This window comes from Pelodiscus sinensis, chromosome 4, assembly GCF_049634645.1.
Source record: "Pelodiscus sinensis isolate JC-2024 chromosome 4, ASM4963464v1, whole genome shotgun sequence".
Taxonomy (NCBI): domain Eukaryota; kingdom Metazoa; phylum Chordata; order Testudines; family Trionychidae; genus Pelodiscus; species Pelodiscus sinensis.
In genome coordinates this window covers 47,224,795-47,252,495 of record NC_134714.1, presented here as the reverse complement: position 1 = coordinate 47,252,495, position 27,701 = coordinate 47,224,795, and the positions used below count along the sequence as shown (strand labels likewise).

Sequence of the window (27,701 nt, the reverse complement as noted above, 5' to 3'; positions counted from 1 at the left end):
ACTTCCCACATTTGAATCTTGCTAACCCTTAATTTGCATGCAATGCCACCAACAGCAATACTCACTCTGGACTCACTCCTGTTGATCCTCTTCACAAAATAAAAGTGGCAGCTTCTGTGAAGGGGAAGTGTTGCAGTGAGCTACATGTGAGCACTGAGCAGAACAATGCTAGGAGTAAGCAGCTGAACCTTAGAAGGAATCTCCATTGAATTAAAATACAATAGGAGAGGCTAATTCAATTAGCAACTGATGCCTGTTGCTTGAACAAACCTCACTGAGGTTTGCAAAGACAGGAAATACAGAGCCAATGAGCAGCTTGTCAAAAAGAAAAATAGAAATATCTCAGGCTTATTTAGTTATCTAGAAATCCTTACTTGATTTTCTAGTTTTCTGGCATTATTCTCTGTGTCCCTATAACCTTTCCTCCCTTCCCTGTTCCATATCTTCCTTCCACAGGTAAAAGACGCTACTATTTCTAGAAATTTGCCTGTATTTCCAGGTTGGCCCTTTTTCCTATTCCTCTATGCCAGGGCTACTCAACACGCGGCCCGTGGGCTGCATGCGGCCTGCAGCCCATTTGTCTGTGGCCCACGGTTCAGTTTGGATTTATGTGGGGCTCAACACATGACTCACGGGTGGGAGCCAAAACAAAAAAGTAGTCAATATAATGGTCTTCTGTTGATATGAGTTTTAGTAGTTAAATTGCTGGATTGTCACTGCTTATTAAAAATGCTGTCATATGGGTAGAAATTGAGTAAATATTGCATTTTATTAATGTCAGGAGAACTGACTTAAATGGGGCCAGTGTGTTGTGTAGTCTTCCCTTAATCTTCGTATTCATGCCTGTCAGTGAGAAAGAATCTATTTGCATATATTTGCATATATATTTGCATGTATATGCAACCACACTTAAGTTGGAGCCCTCGGCATGTGCTGTGACTATCATGATGGCCCCCAGGGCATACAAAGTTGAGTAGCTGTGCTCTGTGCCTAGGAGCATCCAGTTCAGATGGTTGGCCATTACCTCAGGAATACTTACTGCAATGAGTCACATACAGTCTTGAATTTGGTACTTCCAACTTCCTGCCACTGGTACACCTCATTAAAAAAGAGGTGTATCAGGCCTCTCTCTAATATTTCAAAGAACAGTTGATTATAATAGTAAACCCATTTTTCACATTAGAAAACTTTGTCAGAAGGAGACCATATTCCAATGCTCCCTCTTGGTAGCAATGAGGAAAAAATGAGTCAAACATCAGATCATTAGATCTGATCATTTTTGTTGTCTATAAAAAGATTTGCAATAGTGAGATGGGATGCTTTATATACGGTAATAGATTTTGGGAAAGGTTATTATCGCAAAAAAAAAGAGGAAAATCATTCTCAGTGCTGTACAAATGATTGATCTGATCATTTTAAGAATGCTTGCCTCTTTTACATAAACCAGTTTTCTTTACCATAGTAGTGAAAACAATTGTACTTATCTCATGTCAAAGTTTATGTTGTGTATTTAAAGGCTTTGTTATCGTTAACAGCAAAAGTTAAATTATCATAGAATATTGTCTCAGTAGTCAAATTCTTTTTTAAAATATTGAAGCCATTCTTGTCAGTACCCCTTGTCATTAGCTGGTAAATCACTAATTTATTTCTATTAGATTTTATATAGTTTGCAGCAATTAAGAAGAAAAGCATAATTGCTGACAAACCCAGGGCACTATTTAAATCACTTCCTTGTTGACAACATATTTCTCCTTCCTAAAACTGAATGTCACTGAAATCTGATTTGTGCAGAACCCTTGTGGACTCATCATTCGAATGTACTGCACCTGTCACCTGTGTGCTAGCATTCTGCTAAGGATCAATTTACATAACCTCATTTAATGGTTCATAAATCATACCCATTAAGCCCAGCTAACAGGAACCAAGGGTTCTAATTTATGCTGCCTTTCATAGCAGAAAATTGGGAGGCTGGAGCCTGTGGATAAAGAACCCAGGTCTTGCCTTTGATTGTTGATTGTGATGGTAAATGTATGGATGATGAGAACAGATTTTCACTTTATTGATTTCCTGCCAAAGCACAGCATGCTTTATTGTGAAAGGGGGCCTTTTGGCAGCAGTGCTAAAAGTGGCAGTTGTTTAGGAGCCCTTTGCCAAGATGACATCTAAGACAATACAGAGTGGTAAATACTAAAATAATATCAAGCTGAAATGATAATTTTTCCTCTTTTTTTAAAAAAAAGAAACTCCCAAAAAGGTTCATAAAATCAGTGATATTTTCTCCCAAAATGCACCTCACTAATTGATAAGAAGCTATGTAATTACTCTGAGGTATTAAATTAAAAAAACCCAACATTTCTTAAATTCTTTATTCTATTATAAATTATTCATGATATCTCACTCAAAGTCATGCAGATGTTTGAAACCCACTAGAGAATGACAGTTCAACCGGAGTTGTGTGTTGGGTCTGTCTTGATCTTTATATTCTTTTTCTTCCTGATTTTTTTTAAAATGCCTAGAAACATCTTTTTTTCTTTCTATTTTACTTTACATCTTTAGGCCATACTTTCAGGCATGTAACTCAGTGTAGTTCTTTCCCCCAGATGTCCTTCTTCCACAAGGGTTTGGACTGAGTCTCAAAATACCAAAAATGATCATAGGATCACTTTCCAGATGGAGGAACTGTATTGGTGTGCTTCCATGACCTCTTGCCAAAAAGTGCATATTGCCTGCTGTCATTTCAGTTTATTGTGTAATTCTCTGCTAAACATGGGTGACTTCCAGAAAAACAGTACATTTTACTTTTTGTTTTCTTTGGACAGCATTATCAGAAAGGCAACATTTAAGCAATGATCCTGCAAACATTCCTGTAGGTGAGTAACTTTGCTGGCTTATGGGCATAGTTTGCATTGTAGACCTGTGCTAATAGCAATGCTCCTACTAATTTTATAAAGATGCATGTAGTCTGTGCTGGTTTTTCATATATGCTTTAGGGATTAAGGTCTTGATCCTGTAAGGTTCTTGCCATAATCCAGCAAAGCATTTTAGCATACAGAAGAACCTCAGAGTTAAAAACTGACCAGTCAGCCAAAGACCTAATTTAGTACCAGAAGTACACAATCAGGCAGCAGCAGAGACCTAAAAGAAAAAGGGGGGGGGGGGGGGGGAGAAGCAAACCACCAAACAAACAAAAGTCCAAACCCTTGAATAGCGCAGTTTTGTGGTAAGGGTAAACTACTAAAAAATATAAAGGGAAGTTTAAAAAAAAAGATTTGACAAGGTAAGGAAACTGTTTCTGTGCTTGTTTCATTTAAATACAAATAGTTAAAAGTAGAATTTTTCTTCTGTATAGTAGTTTCAAAGGTGTTTTAAGTAAATGTTTAGTTGTAAACTTTTGAAAGAACATCCATAATATTTTGTACAGTTACAAATATTTCAGAGTTAACCTCCATTCCCCGGTTCTACTGCCTGAATAACTTTAAGCATGTGAGTAGTCTCTTTGATATAAAAAGGACTACTTGGAGAGGAAGACTGGCTTGGTGGTTAGGATGCCTACCCCTAGCATAGGGGAATGTGTGTAGCCATGATGGTGGGAGGGGCTAACTACCATAAGTGCATACCCATGCAATGGTAGGTTAATAGGGTTCAAAAAAGGGCTAGATAAATTCATGGAGGTGAGGTCCATCAATGGCTGTTAGCCAGGATGGGTAGGAATAGTGTCCCTAGGCCTTTGTTTCTCTGGAGGTGGATGACAGTGGAAGGATTACGTGACGATTACCTGTTGTGATCCCTCCCTCTGGGGCATCTGGTATTGGCCACTGTTGGCAGACAGGATACTGGGCTAGATGGACCTTTGGTCTGACCCAATATAGCCTTTCTTATGTTCTTGGGGCAGCTAGTCCCGCACAGGTCTATAGCTATACTCTAGTTTAAGCGCAGGAACTTGATCATATGGCACTCAAACTTGGGAATCACACCCCCAGTGTGAAGAGTAAATGTACCTCTGTGTTTCTGTACCTCAGTTCCCCATATGTAAAATGGACACAAAAGTACTGGTTGTGAGGCTAAATACATACATTAAACTATGATGAAGTGCCCAGATGCAGTGGGGGCCACATAAGGGTCTTAGACGGATGTGCTCAGGGCTACTGGAACAATTTCTGTATTGGAGGTTCTGAGAGTCTTTGAACCAAATTGTGACCCCATATTTGATGGAAAACACTTTAACCAGGAGGTGTGGAAACAGCCTCAGCACCTCAAGTTCCATCCCCCGGCTTTAGGCACTTTTCTATACTGAGGCCAGAGTGTTCGTTCCTTTGTAGGGCTGAGCCCTAACTTAGTTTCTCAACTTCATGGACTTCTGTAGCACTGTCTACAGATGGGAAATGTCAGGGACATTTTTTCATGCAGTTGTGCTAATACTCCTCAGATCTGAGCTGTAACATCCCTGCTGTTCAAATGATTGGCCACGGCTAAACAGAAACTGCCAATGCTATTGAAGTGTGTGACAGTTTTGTAATGAGAAACTGCAAGGCGATACCTTGCTCATTTTCACTTGTGACATACATAATATTTCACTCCAAGAGTCCAGGGGAGAAGAATTTTAGGTGGAGGTGTCAATAAGCTCAAGATCTGCTATACTTAAAAAGGATTGACTATTGAATTTGTATCTTGTGTAAAGATTGAAGTTTCTGTTAAATCAAAGTAACCCCCTGCAACACAAAACCTCATTATGATTGATAATAAAAATTAATTACAAAATTAGTGCTATGTGTTATTTGTGAGCACTCAAATTGTGCTAAGTGCTTCATGAAAACAAGGAAAGACAAACATTCTCTTTGGGAATGTCTACACTTCAAGCTAGAGATGTAATTTCCAGTTCAGATAGAGATACATGCATGAACTAGTGTGCTAAAAATGGAAGTGTCCCTCTGGGCATGGGCAGCAAAATGGGCTAGTTGCCCTTGTACCTTAGGTTCGATACAGTATTATACTCACAGGGTATGTCTACACTGCAGAGTTTTTCTCGAAAAACGACCATTTTCCCAGAAAAATTACACTTACGTCCACATTGCTATTGCGTTCTTTTGACAGAAAGTTGAAAGAATGGAGGGTTTTTCCCAACAGCCGTAAACCTCTTTCTATGAGGAAGAAGCCTTTTTCCGAAAAAACTTTTTTGGAAAAATGCGTGTGTGGATGTGTTTTTTCGAAAGAAGAGGCCTCCAGGAAAAAGAACAGGTGCCATGGTGGCCACTCTGGTCATGATAATCACAACTGAAATGCAAGATAGTGTCCAATCAATGTGGACACTATATTTTGAAAAAGCACATCGCTTTTTCATTGCACTTTTGCTGTGTAAACGCTTTCTTTCAAAAAAAGTTTTTCCGGAAGATCTCTTCTGGAAAAGCTTCTTCTGAAAGAAGCCTGCAGTCTAGACATAGCCACAGTGGCTATGTCTAGACTGGCATGATTTTGCGGAAATATTTTTAACAAAAAAGTTTTTCCATTAAAAGTATTTCCGCAAAAGAGCATCTAGATTGGCAAGGATGCTTTTGCGCAAAAAGTGCTTTTGCGCAAAAGCATCCGTGCCAATCTAGATGTGCTTTTGTGCAAGAAAGCTCCGATGGCCATTTTAGCCATCTGGCTTTCTTGCGCAAAAAATTAAGGTTCCTGTCTACACAGGCCCTCTTGCGCAAGTATTCTTGCACAAGAGGGCTTATCCCTGAGCGGGAGCATAAAAGTATTTGTGCAAGAAGCACTGATTTTGTATATTACAAAGTCAGTGCTTTTGCACAAATTCAAGCGGCCAGTGTAGACAGCTGGCAAGTTTTTGTGCAAAAGCAGTTGCTTTTGCTTTTGTGCAAAATCTTCCCAGTCTAGACACACACAGTGTGTAAAGTGGCATGGCATCACTAAAATCAGTGGAGCTATATTGACTTATGGTTTGGCCCAGTGACCCTAAGTAGGACTACTCACAGAATAAAATCTAGGACCCACTGAAGTTAATGTAAGTTCTGTCATTGACTTAAGTAGTGTCAGGGTTTCACTTCCCTATTGTTCCATTTAGCCTCTATGACTTCAGTGGAGCTACGCACAGTGCAGAAGATTAAACTTTGCAAGTACGATCCTGGAAGCTGCTTTGCGTAGGACCCATGTACCTAGGCATAGATCCATTAAAGCCAGACAGTGTTAACAAAACTCGAGTTAATAATTTACACAAAACAAAAAACAAATTAAATAGAACCACCAAATTATGTGTATGCCTTTCTGAGTTGCCATGTATGTATCTTAAGAATAGTGGTAGAAATGTAGCCATGTTAGTCTGGTGCAGCTGAAACAAAAAACAGGAGTCCTGTTTTATGTATCTTAACTTTTCCCTTCCCCTGACCTGAACCTATGTCCCAGTCTGGCCAGCTATTCTATGGAGATCCAAGTTCAGAGATGATACATGTCAAGGTAATAAACAGAAGGCTGGGGAGAGAGAAAGATGGTGTAGAATAAAGCCTATAATAATGAATGTGGGTGGTAATTTGTTGTGTTATATAACTTGATAATTCTATTAAATTAATGAATTTTGTTTCTTGTTAATATTCACTTGCTTATGTTTAGTGACATTCCCATTGACTTCAGTTCACAATGAGAAAAGAAGTTGACCATGTAAGTTTTGTGGTATCTGAGCCTGCAGGCTGTTCCAGAAGGAGAAACCTGAAAGCTTTTGAAGTTGGTGTAGTGATCCTGTGTGCTCATTCCTTGTTACACGCCAATGAATTAATTAATATTGTTTCTCCTCTTTTACATATGGGGAAACTGATTGAGACTTCCGTAAAGCCAACCTGGAATTTAATTTGAGAACTAGAATTAGAAATCAGTAGTTACTGGTGTTCAGTTCAGTCCAGGACTTGCCTTATAGTGGTATTCCAGGAGTAATTTAATTGAAATTAATGGAGTTACACAGTGTAAAAGCAGCAAGGAGTCCTCTGGCACCTTTTAGGCTTTAAGGTGCCACGGGACTCCTTGTTGTTTTTACAGATACAGACTAACCCAGCTAACCCTCTGACAAACGTAAAACTAATGTGAGATTAGAACAAAGAAACTCTGCTGGTAGACTACACTACGGCTGTGTCTAGACTGCATCCCTTTTCCGTAAAAGGGATGCAAATTAGATACATTGCAATTGCAAATGAAGCGGGGATTTAAATCCCCCCCGCTTCATTTGCATAAACATGGCTGCCGCTTTTTTCCGGCTCGGGGCTTTGCCGGAAAAAAGCGCCAGTCTAGGCGGGGATCTTTCGGAAAATAAAGCCTTTTCCGAAAGATCCCTTATTCCTCTTAAAAAAAGGAATAAAGAATCTTTCGGAAAAGGCTTTATTTTCTGAAAGATCCCCGTCTAGACTGGCGCTTTTTTCCATCAAAGCCCCGAGCTGGAAAAAAGCGGCAGCCATGTTTATGCAAATGAAGCAGGGGGGATTTAAATCCCCGCTTCATTTGCAATTGCGATGTATCTAATTTGCATCCCTTTTACGGAAAAGGGATGCAGTCTAGACAGCCTACATGTTTAGAAGAGTGAAAAGTCCAGTGCACTCAATATTTTAAGCATTTTAAAATAGTGAATAAGTAAAGCTGATAGTCTAATGTTTTGAAGAGTGGGGCAGGGCTAAAATATAATGTCTGATTCTGATGTCACACAAGCTTTTACACTGACATCGCTTCAATAGAATTACTTCTGATGAAGTGAGATTAGAATTGTGTACTGTACCTGCAAAATTCTGGACATAAATATGCCTTTTGAATCATAGTCATATGTGTATGTTTCTCTGTTACTTGATGGGACAGGTCCATGGACTGATGGTTTAAGAATGTGAAAATCTCTCTGTAAATGCAAAATTCTAGATAAATCTTGAATTAAAAGGGTAGAATCCATATGTACTCTCATCTGGTTTTGCTTGGGATAATCATTAAATAACAACAAAATATTTCTCATGTATTCCATAAGGAAAACATGTCCAGGAGAGTCAAAAGTTGGCAATAAACTTGCTAAATTTATTAGTCCCTCATTAGATTTTGAAATGAAAATCATAACAAAAGATACCAATACTGATACAGTTGATTAGTTTGAAAGAAAGAGACTAAACAGAAGGGCTACGTCTAGACTGGCATGATTTTCCGCAAATGTTTTTAACCGAAAAGTTTTTCCATTAAAAGCATTTGCGGAAAAGAGTGTCTAGATTGGCACAGACACTTTTCCACAAAAGCACTTTTTGAAGAAAAGCATCCGTGCCAATCTAGACGCGGTTTTGCGCAAGAAAGCCCCGATCGCCATTTTCGCGATCGGGGCTTTTTTGCGCAAAACAATACCACATTGTCTACACTGGCCCTCTTGCGCAAAAGCATTTGTGCAAGAGGGCTTTTGCCCAAACGGGAGAAGCATAGCATTTCTGCAAGAACACTGACAATCTTACATGAGATCGTCAGTGTTCTTGTGGAAATTCAAGCGGCCAGTGTAGACAGCTGGCAAGTTTTTCCGCAAAAGCAGTTGCTTTTGCGGAAAAACTTGCCAGTCTAGATGCCGCCAAGAAGAAATAGATATTTTCAGTTCACAACAAAAATAGCACACTTAATTCTTTTTAAGTCTCTTTCTTGGGATGTGTCTACACAGCAGGTATAGTGTCAAATTAAGCTACACAACTTCAGCTATAGTGTCAAATTAAGCTACACAACTTCAGCTACGTTAATTGCGTCGCTTATGTCGAAATAGCTTAACTCAACTTTAGGTGCTGTCTACATAGGAAGAAGTTGAGAGAATAACACTCTTCCTTTGACTTCCCTTACTCCTCGTGAAATTAGGGTTACCATGAGTTGGAGTAAGAAATCCTACAGCTCACCATTCTTTTGAAATAAAAGCTTGTAGTATAGACATGTTCTTTGTTATTTCGGAATAAAGTCTTTTATTCTGAAATAATGCTTCTGGGTAGACGTACCCTTGGAGATCTTTCCATTCCGTTCCATTGGAGATGCTAATTTAGCTCACCATTATGTGAGAAATGTTGGAGAGATTTAGTTTTTAAAAATGGTGTGGATTTTTCCCTAATTTCTTCAGTTTCTTTAGATGTTTCTGGGATTTCCCCTCTGAAGTCTGTAAATAATTATATTCCCATGCAACAGTTTTATTCCAAAACCAGGCTGATGGAAACAGTGAGAGAATAATACATCCATAAAGTATTTCATTCTTTCTCAGCTAACAGGAGAGAGATATCAATTAGATTTTTTTTCAGATATGTTTGGTTGAGGGAATTGAAAAACATTTTCATATTAAAAACAAGTCAAGTTTAAATGAAATAATAAACTCCATTGAGAGCCACATTTACAAAGTGGTGTCAGATTTTTGTAAATGTAAGTCTGCATTTGCTTATGCAGACAAGTAGTTAGATGTTTAACTATTCATACAAACTGTTTAACAGCTACAGAAATGCTGGGTTTTGCATGGGCTAACTTGTGGGAGCAAATTAAGTTCCTGATCCTGAGGAATTCTGAGCATCTGCAACTACAATTGACTTCTAATATCTCTTAATAACTAATCCTTAAAGAATAGGGTTGAAAATCTGACCCAGATAATTCAGTTAGAATCCTGCCCCACACCTTCCTCTCCCCTCCCCTCAAAAAACAAAAGAAAAAATAAATTTAAAATTAACTTGACTGATTTTAAGTGCTGTTAGTACAGTGCCTATCATTCCTTTTAGATCCATATAAAACTGTTTTCATGAGAACTACAGTATCAATATTGATAATAGTATATGTTGATGATGACATTTCCACTTTATATGCCCACTTTCTTTAGTTGAATTTGTGATTTGTATGTTATTTCACATTTGAAAAGATTTTAATTCAGCTAATTCAGCAGCAGTGAAAGTGCATGAGAAACCAGGCTATCAAGGGCCATATTCATCCTCAGTATAACTAAAATTATAACTACAAGAACTAGACCAGAAATAAATCTGGCCCAGATGTGATTCTTCCATTTAAATTTAATCAATTCAGTTTCATTTCAATGGCTTTATATGACACATTAAATACGGCACAATTCTTCTGCTGAAATTATATTAATTGCTTTGTAGGCAAATCTCAGTTGAACATATATAGAATCTCTTCTCCTTTAAAATAACTAATGTGATAGTAACTTTATTTTAGGCCTTGTGCTGTTTAGGTTTTACTAATATTTAATCCAATTTGTATATAAAATCTGCAGTTAAAAGACACATGTATGGCATACATTCAGAGATTCCAAAGCCAGAGGGACCCTTGTGATCATCTTATCATAGAATAATAGGACTGGAAGGGACCTCAAGAGGTCATCGAGTCCAGCCCCCCGCCCTCAAGGCAGGACCAAGCTCCGTCTACACAATCCCTGACAGATGTCTATCTAACCTGTTCTTAAATATCTCCAGAGAGGGAGATTCTACCACCTCCCTTGGAAATTTATTCCAATATTTGACCACCCTGACAGTTAGGAATTTTTTCCTAATGTCCAATCTAAACCTCCCCTGCTGCACTTTAAGCCCATCTTGTCGACCTCTTGTAGAACACAAGCCATAGAACTTCACCAAACTAATTCCTAGATGATATCTAAAACCAAATACTCTTGATTTATAAATTGCCAGTGATGGAGAATCCACCACTCTTCTTGATAAAATGTTCCAATGGTTAATTGCTCTTATTGTTAAAAACTTACTCCTGATTTCCAGTATGAATTTATCTAGCCTCAGCTTCCAGCCACTGGGTTGTATTATATATTTCTCAGCTAGATTGAAGAGTGAATAATCAAACATGTATTCCCCCTATAGATACTTCAGGACAGTAAAATAAAGCCACCCCCATCCTTCTCTTTGTTAAACTAAATTGATCAAACCCTTTGAGTGGTGGGTAACTTCTGGTCTGTGGGCCACATGTGGCCCACTGACGTTCTGCCTGCAGCCTGTGAACCCCCAGATTTCCCTCCTCCCCCATATGCTTCTCACACACTGGAGCCAAGCACTTCCTTGCTTCTCCCTTGCTCTCTTAGAACTTTTGGAGTGCCATGAATCTGCAGATTCCTGCTTTGTCTCTGCTCCTCTCTAGGTTTGCCAGGTGTTCAGTTTTGAACTGGACAGTCCAGTATTTGAGTTTTCTGTTCGGGAAACAAAATGAGAAAATATAAATGTCCAGTATTTTCTAAATAAGATGTAATGAAGATTATGATGCAATGTTAAGTGTGTCCAGTATTTTTGTTGAAACTGTCTGGCAACCCTACTCCTCTCCCGCCCTCCCACAGCTGGAATTCTGTGAATCGGGTGTTCATGGCATTTCAGCTCTGGAATGGATTTGTGGTACTCCAAAAGTACTGGGAAGGCAGGGAAGGAGCAGGTAAGTACAGGGTTCCAGTGTCCCAGTGTGTAAGGGGATGTGGAGGGAGGGGGACAGAGAGGTGGGTGCACAGGCTGCATGTGGCCCACTGAGATAGAGGGCCATTCATGTGGCCCACTTACTAACTGTTGTTGCCTTTCGCTGACTTGAGCCTATCACTATAAAGCCGGGCTACTCAACACGCGGCCCGTGGGCCATATGCGGCCTGTAGCCTGTTTGCACCTTGCGGGTGGGAGCCAAAACAAAAAATTAGTCAATATAATGGTCTTCTGTTGATATGTATTTTAGTCGTTAATTTCCTGGACTGTCATTGCTTATTAAAAGTGCTGTCATATGGGTAGAAATCAGGTAAATATTGCATTTTTTTAATAACAGCAGAACTGACTTAAATGGGGCCTGTGTGTTGTGTAGTCTTGCCTTAATCTTTGTATTCATACCCATCAGTGTGAAAGAAGCTATCTGCATATATTTGTATATATATTGCATATATATGCAACCACACTTAAATTGGGACCATTGGCATGTCCTATGCTCTGGCAAAGCCTCAGAAGCGCGGGACCCCGCTGCAGCTGCGGCTTTCCTCCCGGTGCCCCTGGTCTGCTGGGGACCATCTCCAGCAGACCAGGGACACCGGGAGCAAAGCCGCAGCCGCGGCGGGTCCCGCGCCAGAACAAAGCCTCAGAGGCGCGGCACCCCGCCGCTGCGGCTTTGCTCCCCTGTCCCTGGTCTGCTGGGGGAGAAGGGGGTGCAGCTAGTGTGCCCCCCCCCCAGCAGACCAGGCTTTTGTTGTGGACCCTGGGGCAGAGCAGCTGGGGCGCTGTCGGTTGGTCCCGCAGCACCGCTCTCGGCACTACTGGACCAACCCGGCAGCACCCCAGCTGCTCTGCCCCAGGCGTCCTGATTCAGCCGCTGCTGGTCAGTTTCATCAGCGGCTGAATCAGGATGCCTGTGGCAGAGCAGCTGGGGTGCTGCTGGGTTGGTCCAGTAGCACCGAGGAGCAGCGCTACTGGAGCAACCCAGTAGCACCCCAGCTGCTCTGTCCCAGGCGTCCCCAAGTCAGCCGCTGCTGAAACTGACCAGCGCTGACTACAGGAAGCCCGAGACACGGTTGCTCCGCCCCGGGCTTCCTGGAATCAGCCGCTGATCAGTTTCAGCAGCAGCTGACTTGGGGACTTGGAGTTCTTAAGTTGAATCTGTATGTAAGTCAGAACTGGCGGTCAGTTTCAGCAGCGGCTGAATCTGGATGCCAGTTCCGACTTACATACAGATTCAACATAAGAACAAACCTACAGTCCCTATCTTGTACGTAACCCGGGGACTGCCTGTATAGTTACATTTTGAAACCCCATCAGTTAGTCAGTTTTAATCCATTTAGTGTGTCATGTAAATTTTGTATTGTTATAATTTTTTAAGAAAAATGTCATGAGATTACAAGTCAAACACCTTATAGAAATGTAAGTGTATTACATCAACACTATTATCTTTATCAACCAAACCTATAATTTCATCAAAGAAAAATATCAGATAAATTTAATGGGCTGTCAATGTCAAATGAACAGATATATACTTACCTGAAACATTTCATTAACCCCTTTTAAAACTTGGCACAATGGTAACTTTATTCTATCTTCTGGAATTTTCACAAATTCTAAGACATAGTGGAAATCAATATTAACAGTTCAGTGAACTCCTCAGCCCACTCTTTTAAGTCTATTAAGGTATGTCTACACTACCCCACTAGTTCGAACTAGCAGGGGTAATGTAGTCATCCGCACTTGCAAATGAAGCCCGGGATTTGAATTTCCCGGGCTTCATTTGCATGAAGCCGGCCGGCGCCATTTTTAAATCCGGCTAGTTCGGACTGGGTGCCGCGCGGCTACACACGGCACAGACTAGCTAGTTTGGATTAGGCTTCCATGAGGTGTACAGCTAGTTTGGATTAGGCTTCCACGAGGTGTACAGCTAGTTCGGATTAGGAAGCCTAATCCGAACTAGCTAGTCCGTGCCGCGGGTAGCCGCGCGGCACGGAGTCCGAATTAGCCGGCATTTAAAAATGGCGTCGGCTGGCTTCATGCAAATGAAGCCCGGGAAATTCAAATCCCGGGCTTCATTTGCAAGTGCGGATGACTACATTACCCTCGCTAGTTCGAACTAGCGGGGTAGTGTAGACATACCTTTAGATGCAAGTTATCTGACTTGCTGTTTTAAAAATGTTTAACTTTAGTAGATGCTTTTCATCAACTTCCTGAGATATTAGTGGAATGGAAAGCATGTTTAGCGTGTGTGTGTGTGTAACTAAAATTACATTATTACTCCTGATTGACACTGGTATTAGTTTGAGAAGTATCTGTGCTTCATTCTTTTGCAGATATATGTTTGTGCTTGTGAAGTAGAAGGTACAGATTTCCATGTCATTATATATGAAATCTTGGCAATTCATTCTGATATATTTGATTAATTATGAGTATTTATTTATATATGGTATGTATAAAATTTGAAATGTTTAGTTTGATTTATTTAAAAGCCTGTAAGTTTCTCTAATAACAAAAATGGCAAGTGCTTAAAAAGTCTAAAAATTCATATTAATTTGTGGATCATAATGGAATCTTAACACTAAAATATAAATGAAATAATTATAATTATTAGTCTGAAGTTAACAAGAACTCTTTTTTAGCTGTTGGTGGTTTCCAAGAAACAGGCTTATTCTGAGAGAATAATTATTCCACTGTTTTTCATTCAGAGTTTTCCAAGAACTATGCAAACATTAATGAATGAAATTAATGTGAATGTAATTTACTGTAACTACATCTATAGTTTCTTTTTCTTTTCTTTTTCTTTGCAAAGAGATACTAGCGTCCAAGCCTATATGCTCCACATCACCCATCTACTTCAACATCATTATATGCCAAGAAGGTTCTCTCCTCATCAGGTCAGTAATTGAGTATATTAATCTGTAAAATGGGAATATTATTTGTTCACCTTCCTGTTCATTCTGAGTTTCCATTTTCCTTGGCCTAATCCTATTTATCTTCTTCTGCCAAATCAACAGCTTCAGTGACTGCCCTATATATTGGAGAGAGGCAGACTGGCTCTTTTGTGACTAATATTGCTGTGGACTATACATTAGGCCCCTGATCTTGTGAACATGTTTGCATATGTTTAATTTTAAACATATGACTAGTCGTCCCACTGACTTGTATGGAGCTACTTGCATGCTTAATATTAAACATGTTGACAGAATCCCTTTGTCCACTAATAGTTTAAATTGCTGACATTCTTAATTTTTTATAAAAGAGACTCTTGGGTTGCATCTAGACTGGCATGATTTTGCGCAAATACTTTGAGCAAAAAAAATTGCTTTTGCGCAAAAGCATCCGTGCCAGTGTAGACGCTCTCTTGCGCAAGAAAGCTCCGATGGCCATTTTATCCATCGGGCTTTCTTGCGCAAGAAATTAACGTGGCTTTCTACACTGGCTCTCTTGCGCAAGAATACTTGTGCAAGAGGGCTTATCCCTTAGCAGGGGCGTCGGAATATTTGTGCAAGAACCACTGATTTTGTACAGTACAAAGTCAGTGTTCTTGCGCAAATACTCGCGGCCAGTGTAGACAGGCGGAAAAATTTTGCGCAAAAGCACTTGCTTTTGCGCAAAACCTTGCCAGTCTAGACGTAGCCTTGCATACTACATGAAGCTCAGCAGTTAGTGCTCACTTCCTTTTTTTTTTTTTTTTCTTTTCCTGAAAAGGGTTTTAAAATGTAAGACAAATATTTTAGCGGTATGTGTGTTAGTCATAAAATATTGATCCAAAGTTCTAGGCTATTTTCTTCTCAGAAAAGCTCATATATGCATACTGCTACTCTTAAATACTATTCCTTAAATCATTCTTGTCTGTAGAATAGATATTGAACCATCTCTTGTGGTTGTTTTTTTCTAATGAGCAACAGTTTACTTTCTAGCAACCGCCAAACACTATGAAAATGGTTTCATTTACTTCCAGAATTTGCCAAAAACAGATGATGACTGAAACTGGTAATGACTATTTTCTATTCTCTATCCCCAAGTAATTGACCATTAATTATAATATCAATAGGCTGTAGATAAGTAAAGCAGACACATGTTAGGGCTACATTTCATTTGTAACTGTTTTGTATATATCATAAATCTCTAATATTGGGCTATTGTCACACATGATGAATTATTGTAAGCATGTCAGCACATAGTGGAAGTCAAGTACATTCAAATACTACTCAGTCAGAATTGAATTTGGCATGATAGTCTCATAAAAAGGGACTCAATTGAGAGTTTCCACTTGCCTGCTCTAAACTTGTCACTTGTAGGTGCTAAAGAGCTTGTTGTGTTGGTTTAATTAGTCAACAAATCGGTCCTTACTTGATTGCGTGGTCGTATCACATATGTTAACACTTCAGTGTTTGATGGAGATATTAACAAGTGACAAGAGTCTCTTGGTCTATGGACTTTAAAGAAGAGAAGCTCTTCTATATTATTTCATTTGGCCCTGCCAATATTTATTAGATCATGCAGCCTGTAGGCTGCCAGCAAAAGAAAGCCAGCACAAACATTTTTCAGGGTTATGCTCATCTGTATCCCAAAGAAAGGTCACTAAACAATCGATGGTAGAAGAGTATAAGTAAGATAAGTGTTTTCTACCACAGCTTACAAATTCATTATTTGATACAGTTTGCTGCAGACCTCCTTTGAGCTTTTTTCACTTAAAGATAATTTATGACAAGAACAGAGAGGTTCTTGAAAATGCTATAGCAACTGGAGCTGAATGATGCCACTCTGGCATTAGATGCATAGTCACCAGAGGCCAGTAAAAAGGAAGTTTGCATTTGTATGAAGAACTGTATTAGTTAAGCATTCATCAGTGTTGGATAAAATATTCATATTAATTGTCAGTGGAAGATTAAACAAAAAAACTTCAATAATTAAAATGGCTTATTCCCAGGAAAGGGGGTGGGGTATGGAAAAAGTCGGTCCTCTGCAAGTTTGTAAAAGGGCTTGTCTATTCACTTTTTGTATAGCAGCAAACAAAAGAGGAGTGCATACTTTATAGTCTCCAGTTGTTTGGTCACCGTTTTGTTGTAGCTTTTATCTGTGCATTAACAGTAATCAAGCCTTTGAGCTATGGGCCATAATAAAGGGAAGTACATTGCATATAGAAAATCTCACTTATAATTTTTTACATGTCTTTTGCCTTGATGAACCATATAAAATATGTTAATAGTTTCCATAAATACTATTAGTCATGTATATTAAATAATGAGTGTGACAATGTGAGCAGAATCACAATCTATTTGTTTTTAATTGGAAAGGATCTCTGCCCATTACTGATAGTTTTCTAGGTAATTGTACTTCTCTTTGCAAAAGTAGAGGCTATAAATCTGGAAGAAGATGTGGGCAATTTCCCAATGAGAATGAATACTTTAATACAATTACAATCTCATTGCTACCGTCCTCATAAAAACCCAAATTGTGCTGCCTCTTTGGTTATGAATTTTCACCAAAAGCTCAAACTGAACTTCTTCTTTTCTTTCAATGCATAGGCCAATCTTCAAAAGAATGAGTTCATTCTCTAATAACTGTCTTGGATCATTGTCTGAATTTTTCTGACTGACTGTAGCACTGTTATTGTAAAGTTACTGCTGTAAGGAAATGCAGTAATTGCATAAAATCCAAATGTTTGAAATCAACTCTCTTGTAAATAGTTTCAAAAGTGTCTCCTAAACTACAGGGCCATTGTTGTTTGTGTAAGTTTCTTCATACATAATTGTGCATTCACAAGTGTATTTGCACACTCAAAATATCAGACTTAGGTGTACAAATTGCATTTTTTGAGTAAAATGAGATAAGGTAGTTATGCATGTACAAATTTGGGTGTTTTGCTCACAGGAAATTTAGCTGTGAAAAATTGTACCTGCAAGTTTGCCAGTTGAATTAAGGGCCCTTACTAATAGACATCTCTTTCACGCACACAAGTTCTCTTTCCCGCTCTCTCTTGCTCTCTCTCTCCCTCTCACACACAAACACTCGCGTGTAAACTTCAGTAAAAGCCAGTAGATTTGTTTACTGATACAAATTCAAACACAAAGGCATTTTTAAAACAGTTATGTTAGACTGTTCCCACAAGCTTTTATTTATCTGTGGTTCTAAAACATATTCTGTTTTTTAAGAACTATAGTCTGAATTACAGCTCAGTTCATTTGCAAACATCTAGGCTGTGTCTACACTGGCATGAATTTCCAGAATGCTTAAAACGGAATACTATTCCGTTTTCAGTTTTTCCGGAAAAGGAGCGTCTACATTGGCAGGCTGCTTTTCCGGAAAAGCCCTTTTTCCGGAAAAGCGTCTGTGGCCAATGTAGACGCGCTTTTCCGGAAAAGAGCCCCGATCGCCATTTTTGCGATCGGGACTTTTTTCCGGAAAAGACTACTGGGCTGTCTACGCTGGTCCTTTTCCGGAACAGTGTTCCGGAATAAGGACTTATGCCCGAGTGGGAGCAGAATAGTTTTTCTGGAATAGTGGCTGATTTTGTACAGTAGAGCATCGTTGCTTTTCCGGAAATTCAAGGGCCAGTGTAGACAGCTCGCAGCTTATTCCGGAAAAGCGGCTGATTTTTCGGAATAAGTGGCCCAGTGTAGACACAGCCCTAAAGGTTTTGTTGTGGCATTTATTTATATTGCAGCAGTGTTTAGGGCCCCTATGAAGAATCAGAGGCCTACTATGTTCGAAACTTTCCAATCATGAAAGAAAATAATTGCTCCTGCCTCAAAGAGAAGTTCATCTTTATGCTTTTCTTTTAAACCCAGTGTAATATTTGACTGTGTGTGCAATGCTATTTTATAAACACCCATTGCATTAGTGGATCTTGGCTGTATTTGAGACCTCAGTTGTAAGCCTTGTTCTGATAAGGATTTGTGTGCACATACCTCCCACCCCCCATCTTTTAGTGAATCTGCATATGATTCCAGTCCTTGCAGGGTACCTCCTAAGAGTTACTGAGTGCCCTTAATTCCCACAGATCTCCATGAGACTTAAAGGCATTCGGGCATTGCCTTAAGTGGGCAACTGACTATAAGCTGCCTTGAAGTTAACGAACCTTGACATTTGTGTCAGTGCAGCAAGTCTCCCTCTACGTCTGCTGAAATTTTTACTCTCAGCCAATTATTTCAAAATAACTTAAAAACCTTTGTAGTCCAAAAGTGTTCTTTTAGTATGGCCGCTGATTAGAACCTTTCCCTTCCTTGCCTCCTTTCCCCCCTTTGGCTTTTATTTAGACCTCAAACATGTATTTACCTTGTTAAGGCTGTCCTTTTACTTATTTGACAGCGCTGGCCATTTCCCCCCTCCCCTTCATGCAAACTGAATGCCTTACACAGTGTGAGAATTGGCTGGCTGAAGCTGAATCCAGATGAGATTGAAGTGATGCTGGTAGGCTGGAGGAAGCAATCAGAAGATAGGGCAAGAGCCTCAGTAGGAATTTAAGGCACTTAGCATCTTGCAGGATCAGGACCTTTAGTTGGAACTATATTAAATGTGGTTAGTTAATTGAAGTTATGCAATGACTGTTCCAAGACAAATATTTGCTAAACTAGCCCCAAGGCAAAGCAAGGTTTTCAGCTCATCATTAGTGAGAATTGAGTACCACCTTAATCCAATAACAGTACAGCTTTGTCTGCTACCAATAGTCTGTGTTTAATAAAGGATGACAGGTACATGTATAGACATCTGCCAAGATGGACGAAACTATGGTCTAAAAACTTTTTAAGGATCTGAACTTTTAAAAACCCAAGTTATATTAGAAATTCAAACACTCTCCAAATGGTGGGTGGTTTAAATGGTTCTTCATTCTCCCAGCCAGTTAATCAGCTTTTAAAAGACTGCCCAAAGGGCAGCAAAAGGAGAATGTGGCAGAAAGAAGTAGCAGGTAAGCCACGGTTGCATAGCAGGAGGTAATTTGTACAGCAGTGGTGGTGTAGCAAGTTTAGTTAGCAGCATGGTTGCCTAGTTTGGGTGATCGTCATGGCACTAGTCTGGAGGTAGCACAGATAAATGGACAGTGTGTGAGGATATATAGAAACTGTTCAAGTGAAAAGTGACTATCTTTTTTATTCAATAAACCTGGTTCGCCTGTCATGTCTGCTCCCTGGGGTGTGTCTACACTAAGCCCAGTTGCAGCCCATCTAGGTGTACCTGAGCAAGCTTTGAGACAGCTCACTACAAATTACAATGTAGCTGTGGGGGCACAGGTGGCAATGATGGTGACATCAGAGTCCTGAGTGCTTTTATTCTTGGGTGGCCAGCCCATGCTGCCCCGTCTGTTGCTGCATCATTCCGGTAGAACCAATATAACTGCCAGAGCATGAGCTGGATCTTCTTCTAGCTCTTGCATTATTAATATAACTATGTTTCAGTTGCAGGGCTGTTGGGCCAGATTCTTGTTCTGCTGTGAGGTTATACCACACAGATATTCCTCAGTGTAGTACACACTTGGGGTCAACAGGTACCGCAGGCCGGGGCCAAGGTGTAGGAGGCCAGCTCTGTGCCCTGGAAGGGGCAGAGCTGATGGCAGTCAGTCTTAGTACCTCCCAGAGCAGGGCACTGGTCCTCCCTTCCCAGCCATAGTCACATCTCTATAAAACATCGCATTACTGAGACTCAAATCACAGACTGATACTCAGTGCAAAATCAACTTCACGCTCCCTTGTAATAAGGGAAAACAACTCCAGTTTCCATCCACGTGTACTTGGGTGTCCTGTGCTGTTAAAGCAAGTGAAATGGTACTTAAATGGTGCAACAAAGTTCTCTGTGTAAACTGTGCATCTAGCAAAGTCAGACAAACAGTTGCCAAAAAACAGACATTTCAATGTTCCACTCTTTAAGAGTAGTGCAGATGGTACATTAGTTCTCAGCTAAAATTAAACGCATATATGCTTTAAAACATTGAGGTGAAAAAGCTTGAGGTGCCATGCCAGCTTGAGATTTGTTACCCTACTCTATACAGCAAACAAACACCTAACACACACAACCAATGCCAATTCCATATTTTTCCAAATGCCAATAATGATGTGTAGATTTCCATGTGCAGACTGCAATCTGTTACTTTACCAAATGTTTATGTCCTGCTGGACATTCACCTTACATGGTTCAAATATTAAATTAGTTCTGTGCCACTCTCCTTTACACGCATTATGGTACTGAGGCACCAAAGTAGCACCTATTCTGCAGTTTTAGCACCAGATTTAAGGGTAAGGAATCCACAAGCGTGCTCACATAATCAGACATCTGAGGAGTTTCTGAGAGCCACAGCTGGTTCACTCAGAGTTTGTTACTAGACGGGCCATGGCACCTTTAGCAATGGGACCCAGCTACAGGTTTGCAAGCACATTCATCTTCCCCATTGCATGGTGCCTCAGGTGCTAAACCTGTAGCAGTTTTCTTCATCCTGAAATGACTTTTAATCCATGCCATATTTCACAGCATAGAAATACTTGCATGTCCTGGCTATGGAGAAAGAAGTAAACCACAGAGCTGCTCAGAACTAGAGATGTAAAAAGTCATTTAGAAATGTAACCAGGTAACAACAGTTACATGTGCTGCGGGCTCTGAGGTACAAAGCTTATCTGCTTCAGGAGCATGGGGTGGAGTGTGGATGGAGTTCTGTCAGCTCTGCTCCTGGGAAGGCTTTGCTGTGTGCAGCCGGATCCCAGGAGCCAGTGTGTAACCTGCAGCGAGGGGGCCGGGCCAACCTGCCATGGACCAGGGCTGCTCCAGCCAGCTGAAGTAGACCCTGCAGGGCTGGAGCAGCCCCCTGCCCAGGGTGGACGGAGAGCTGGTCCAGCCCCTACCCATTAACCAGAACCAGTAAGCCTTTCTTATTCAGGGCAAGGCTTACCGGTTAACTGGTTAACCATTTACATCCCCACTCAGAACTAACTTTAGATACAGCCTAGATCAGCACTAAAAACAGACCAAAATATGAATTTTAATAACACATAGTCTGGCACTGCAAGAGAGGGAACCCTCAAAATGAAACAGCATGATCTATATGTTTAATTGCCTAACTTTATGAATTACTCTTTTCTGGCAGTCAAACAATAATTTGTATTATGGGATGAAGAGTAGGCTGTGGAGTCACCAAAAGATCCAGTTTAATAGATGGATCTAGTGACCCAAACTATTTTAATAAAGATTCATAATAGTAGTGGCCACTAGCTGAAATTGTGGTCAGATAGGGCTGCATTGCAATCCAGAGCTGGGCCTCTGGCCGGGAGACTGGTCCATCAGATGAAGTCCAGGTTACTCAGGGTTTGTGCAAAAGGTGTGTGGGGAGATTAGTTTAATCACAAGTTGAAACAGTTTGTGTGTATGTAACATGGAAATGATAAGTACATAGTAAAATGTATACCTGTATGTGAGTTTATTATGTACTTATGAACACCTCATCTTATCTCACATGGGCAGCCTCAAATTGGCACTTAACTCTGCCCTCTTCCCATCCCTCTCCCCCACAAACCAGCAACCCAGCATGCCAGAGAAATTTTGCCTCATTCTCCATTCTCACCCTTGCTCAGGCTGAGGTGAGAAATACTACCAGGGCAGGATTTCTATCCATTTCTATCCATAGCTAGCAATGAGTGCTTCAGACCTTTGGAAAAGAGAAGGTCTCACATTGATAGGACCCAGGATTCAATTCTCTAAGGTCCTGAAAGATTGGACAGTAAAGCTGTGATATTCTTAGATAAAGAAACGATTGTCGGTCACTTTTAGAAGTCCTGACTCGCTGTAACCACAGCTGAACTCATAGCAACTAAATCAGTTTAGAGCTAAAAATAGTCCCAAATAGTTTTAAGTGCTTTCTAAATTATTTTTGAAGGTGCTTCTGAAGCTTCCAGCACTAGAAATTACCCCAGCGAATAAAAAAGTAAATTAATGTCTGATCCTCTAGTTAAATATATACTTGTGAAATTATACAGGCCTTTTGCAGAAAGGTGTCACCTATTTAAAGTCTACCATTACAAACTCTTCAGGAATTTCAAATACTAGTCATTAAAAAAAAATCAACCTGCTAGAAAAAGGTTTCCTTATTTGCCACGTATTTAGAGTTTTCCCACCAAAATTACAGTGGTCTGAAGTGTAAGATAAGCAGTATTCAGCATTCATTTCTGTACCAGTGACAGGTTGATGGCTCAGTATCTTGACCCTGCAGAGATTTAAATCAAAGCTTTGTGACACTGGAAAGAGGAGATTTCCAGCGTCTCAGAAGGAAATATGGCATTTTCTTCAAGTCCTGGGAGGACCCAAGATAGCAGACACTGAAGGTACAACACTCCTATATGTTATTTTAACTGACAGATCACATTAATATGTTTTTTATTCATTGAAAAAGCTGGAAATAGCCCATGTTAAAGGAACAACAGAGCCACCAGCTATCCCACTCCCACTGGAGTGGCTTCCTGCCAATTGAGCTCCTTCCAGCCACATCCTTTGTATTGTAATGCTGTGACACAACACAGTAAAGGAAGGAAAAGTGCTCTTGTGAATATGAGAGAATTACACAATAAAATTGAATATGTATTAATAAACATGTCAGATATAATGATACTGACCTCCTTTGCAAAATGCTTTGAGATCTGTTGATGAAAATGCTATATAGAAACCAAGTATTATTATTGTCATAAAAAATCTTATAAGGCATATGTGGCTATGTAAATCACAATATTACTGAATAAAGCAGGAAACAAATGATAACAACATTACCTTAAAACAGTAGCTAGAGTATGAAGGGCTTGATCCAGTGCCAACTGAAGGATCAAACACTAAAAACCCTCTGTGCCCCTCAAAGGGATTATGGACCAAATTTGTGTCCTCCTATGCTGGGCCATACCAATCTTAGTGTGTCATTCCAGTAGTAGTTAAAGTATTACTGATGCAAACATACATAGGACTTAATTTTATTTAAAATCCCAAAGAGGATTTGAGATCTGAAACTTCCCATCCTCAGAGCATGTCTTGCTATGACTGTGTATCCAATGTTGTAAAGAAATCCTGGGTTCCTTCACACAACTTAAATCCATTCTCTTGTTTGATTTAACTCCCACCCACCCATCACCACTACCAAAAAAAACTTCCAAAAAACAAATGGATGACTTGATGCATTCCTTGCAGAAAATATTTTACCCATTCATTGAAAGTTGTCTAATATAAAGGAATTCAATTTTTTTGATTGGCGCTAGACTCACAGACAGACAGAAATAAGCTGCCATTCTTCCATTTGATAGCCAGACGCTGCCAGTTGTTGCTAGGGCAGTCATGCTGTTAAATTAGGTCTAATGAACGAGTAATTGCTTTAGGTATAGTGAACCATTTCAAAGAAAACAAGGATTCTAATTGATTTGCAATTTGTTTGGCACGTTGCATTGTCTGGGGCTATTGATTAGTCTTCTGGATTTCACACTGCATGTGTTTCCCTTTATTAAGGGAATAACAGGTTACTGATTACTTTCCTTCTGGGTTTAATGTAGCGGTTAATATCTACTTTGTTCTTGTGTCATGTCACAGGCAAGGAAGGAATAATATGCAAGTGGGTGGCCCTTTGCTAAGAAACTCCCCTGCTGCTTTGAGCTGTGTACTCTAAGACATGCTGAAAAGCAGATCAAGAGAAAGGGTTAGAATAGCAGGACTCACAAGTTATGGCCTGAGTCAGGCTCGACCCAGGCTCGAAACTTGGCTTTCCTTAGCAGTCAAAGCACAACATGGGTATGAAGCAGCTGGTGGTAGATTTGTTCTTGTGTTATTTGATTATGTATTATGTGTATATGTAAGGAAATATGCCATAGTTTTGCTTTTAACATATGTATAGTAAATAGAAATGGAAGAAAAAGGTATTTAACATCACACAGTCTTCAATGGAAACTTGTAAACTGTCGTTTTTGCTTGCAGCACACCCAAGACAATGTCACTAAGATCAGCCAAATCATTTCTTATGTTTAAAATACATGTGAAGGAAATTTCTTAACTTTAAAGCCATTTCTCCATACTTAAAGAGCAGCAGAAATCTCTAGTCAGAGATCCTTACACTGCATTCGTTTTATTTTAGTGGGTTTGTTTCCCAATGCATGTTCATTTAAGAGGGTGCCATTCCACATATTAAATATATTTTGGTTTGGTGAAGAAAAAATATCTTTTAACAACTCTACTCCTACAAGAGGTGTATGTATATATATATATATATATATATATATACAGAGGTGTAACTATATTAGCACATTTATCACTTAATTAGTATGCTGCTCAAGTAAAGCAGACATCATTGTTTTAAAACTATTTGTGGCTTTGTCGCTCATCTGACTTCAGGCTCTGCCTTCCCATCCAACATTTGCCCCCAAAGATGGGATCCCTGGTTTTTGTATAATTTGTTTAATCAAAAGAGTTACATTTTTCTTTCACTCTCCTTCCTCTGTCAGAGATGGCTGCCATAGTTTCCTCTATTTAATCTGAATACCTCTGTATGGGCCTGATGAAAGGCCCAATGAAGGCAGTGTGAGCTCTTTCGCTGATTTCAGTGGTCTTTGATTCAATCCGGTGTCAGTGAGACATCTATGAATGGGCCACAAGATGATATCTCATCAAAGACCATGACCATCATACCTCTTCTCTTGAAGACAGGCTCATAATTTCTACAACAGGCCTAAGCTTCACTGGTCACCTGAGTTATCTCAAAGTGTTTCAAATGTGGGTTTAGGTTTTAGCTACCCTACCTTATGACACTGAAACATTAGGTGCCACTTTGAAAATGTCAAGAGGAGAATTTTAAGGTTTTCACATTGCAGTGCTACCGAAGTCATCTGGGCGATCTCATATATTTAGTTTTTGTCCCACTTGTTGGAATTTTGAATTTCCTTATTTGTAAATGAAATATTGCTTGGCCTATCAGGAGTATTGTTATCAATAAATTACGTATAGCTGAATGTTATGAAATCAGTTGACAAATGGTTATGTAAAGGAGCTTAATTTCAGTTAAGAAAATATGGAAATTACTCCTGTGTGAAGAAAGCAATGCTTTCAAATGAAAGGCTTTCACTTCTTTCCTTCTCAGCAGTAATAGAGTAAGTACTTCCAAATTGCTCCATTTTGATGCTGTCTGAGGTTCTTGGTAAGTGTTCTGAATTGCATACTGTATCTGTTTCTCTTCACCATCAGACTTATTAGTTCGTCACTCAATATGTATTTTTTTAGCAGTTCAGATTCAGAGTATAGTATTCAGTACAATATGTTTGTATAGCTAGCATATTCATTTTAAAACAGAAATGATAAAATCTTCATTACTATGTATAAAAATACTGTATTTAAAAGTCTTAAATAGTGTGGTTGCATAATTAATCTGTTCTGCTAAATCCAGTTGTAAATATATAGATTTTTGCATGCATTTCCTTATAAAATTGTATTTTTTTAACTCAGAAACTTAGAATAGATATGAAAATAACAGCTTACATAGTCTCAAGGTAACTCCCAGTGCTGCAGTGCTGGCCCCAGTGTTGCAAATGATTCTGTTCAGGCACATATTTGTACCTGCACAGAGTCCCATTAACTTCATTTGGGTTCTGCAAGAGTTCAGGGTGTACCCAACCAGTCAGTTGCAGTATTGAGTTATCTTGTCCTTCCCACTGCCAATAAAGAATTGTTCCATGTAGTATATTTCCTATTGCTTTGGCAACATGGTTTGAAGATCTATATGTGAAGAATTTGAAGATAATCAATGCCTCCGGACATAAATTGTCTTAGAGAATTTTTTACTACAAAAAGGTGATGAATAACCCTGAAAGAACCCAACAGTGCTCAGAACCTGTGTTGAGTTTGCAAGGCTGGCAGTTACAAGAGCATTGTTTTACATGTAAACTAAGCAAATGTAGTGTAGAAATCATTGAGAGAAAATAAAATTGGAACACACACCCCCCCTACCATTTTTTTTAAAAACTGCTTTTCTGAGCAGAACCACGTTATTAAATATTTAGTACAAATAAATCAACCAAGACATTATATTTATAATAATAAATAAAGTAATATAAGCAGAAGAACATTACATATATAAAGACACTACAAAAATACCACAGAGCTTGAGTCAGCCTCGATGGCTCAGAATTTGAAATGGTCCAGAATTCAAGCTTTTCCATTATTCAAATTGACTCAGACATTTGTGTCATGCAGAGTTGTATTTTGCAGTATTGGCCATTTATATATCAACTTGAGCAAGAGATGGACCCAGGAGGCAAAATTCCAACCCAGGTCTAGATTTTTAAATATTCATACTGGCTTTGGTTCCAATTTGACCTCTTACAAATGTGTGGGCTCGAATCACAAACTTCAGATATAGTTTTGGGTCTGGATTTCAGAAATCACCTTCTATTGACTAGCTTTTGGTTTGGGGTTTCATTACCTCTTTCTGACATTCCAAATCTATAAGCAGCTCTCAAAGAGCTGATACTGAGAAAAAAACAGAGAAGATCTCGTATAAAAATAATTTTTTCTTTCCCCAACATGTACAATTGGATTTTTCTTAGAAAGTTTCAGGTATTTTTTCAAATGGCTCTATAATAGCATTATTTTTCAAACTTACCTACTGCAATTGTAGTCAGGCAAAAGCTGAATAATATGATAATATGTTACAAATAATAGCCTTCCTCGAAAGAAACCTAGCATCACATGCTGTATCATAGAGAACAAACTGCAAGCATTTGAGAAGAAATGGTCTGGGTGAACATGTGTTGTGGTTATTGTGGACATGGAAAAGCTTAGTGATTTTTTTCTTTTTTGCATTTATAGGGAAAGTCAGGACAATTCTTTCATCCCATAAATTTAGAACAAGTTGAGGTACGAGACAAGGAGACCCGATATCACTGAGTATCTTTATCACACACCTAAAAAGAGCGATGGACAAGATCAAGCAGGAGATAGAAGGGATATCAGTGCATGGGGTAAGAATTAACAACCTGAGGTTTGCGGATGATATAGTTATCATCGAGGAAGATAAAGAGAAGTTAGCAAGAATGGTGCAGGTGCTAAATGAGGAAGAGAAGCAGTATAGACTGATTATGAATATTGATAAAACAAAGACAATGCTGTTTGGAGATAAGGAAATAGGAAGGAAGATCAGTGTAGATGGTATCGAACTAGAGAATGTAGAGAAGTTCACGTATTTGGGGAGCAACATGACATATGATCTAGACTGTAAGAAGGAAATAGCGACTAGAATAGCGAACGCAAAAGCGAGTTTGAAGGCAATGGATA

The 27,701-nt window shown here is 39.4% G+C and overlaps 1 long non-coding RNA gene across 1 annotated transcript; it reads left to right on the top strand.

Moving 5' to 3' along the window:
• The first annotated feature begins 2,810 nt into the window (after positions 1–2,810).
• On the top strand, positions 2,811–27,372 carry LOC142828973 (uncharacterized). The gene is made up of 3 exons (XR_012903163.1): positions 2,811–2,870; positions 14,239–14,323; positions 27,237–27,372. It is a non-coding gene; the product is annotated as an uncharacterized LOC142828973 (long non-coding RNA).
• Positions 27,373–27,701: the final 329 nt, after the last annotated feature.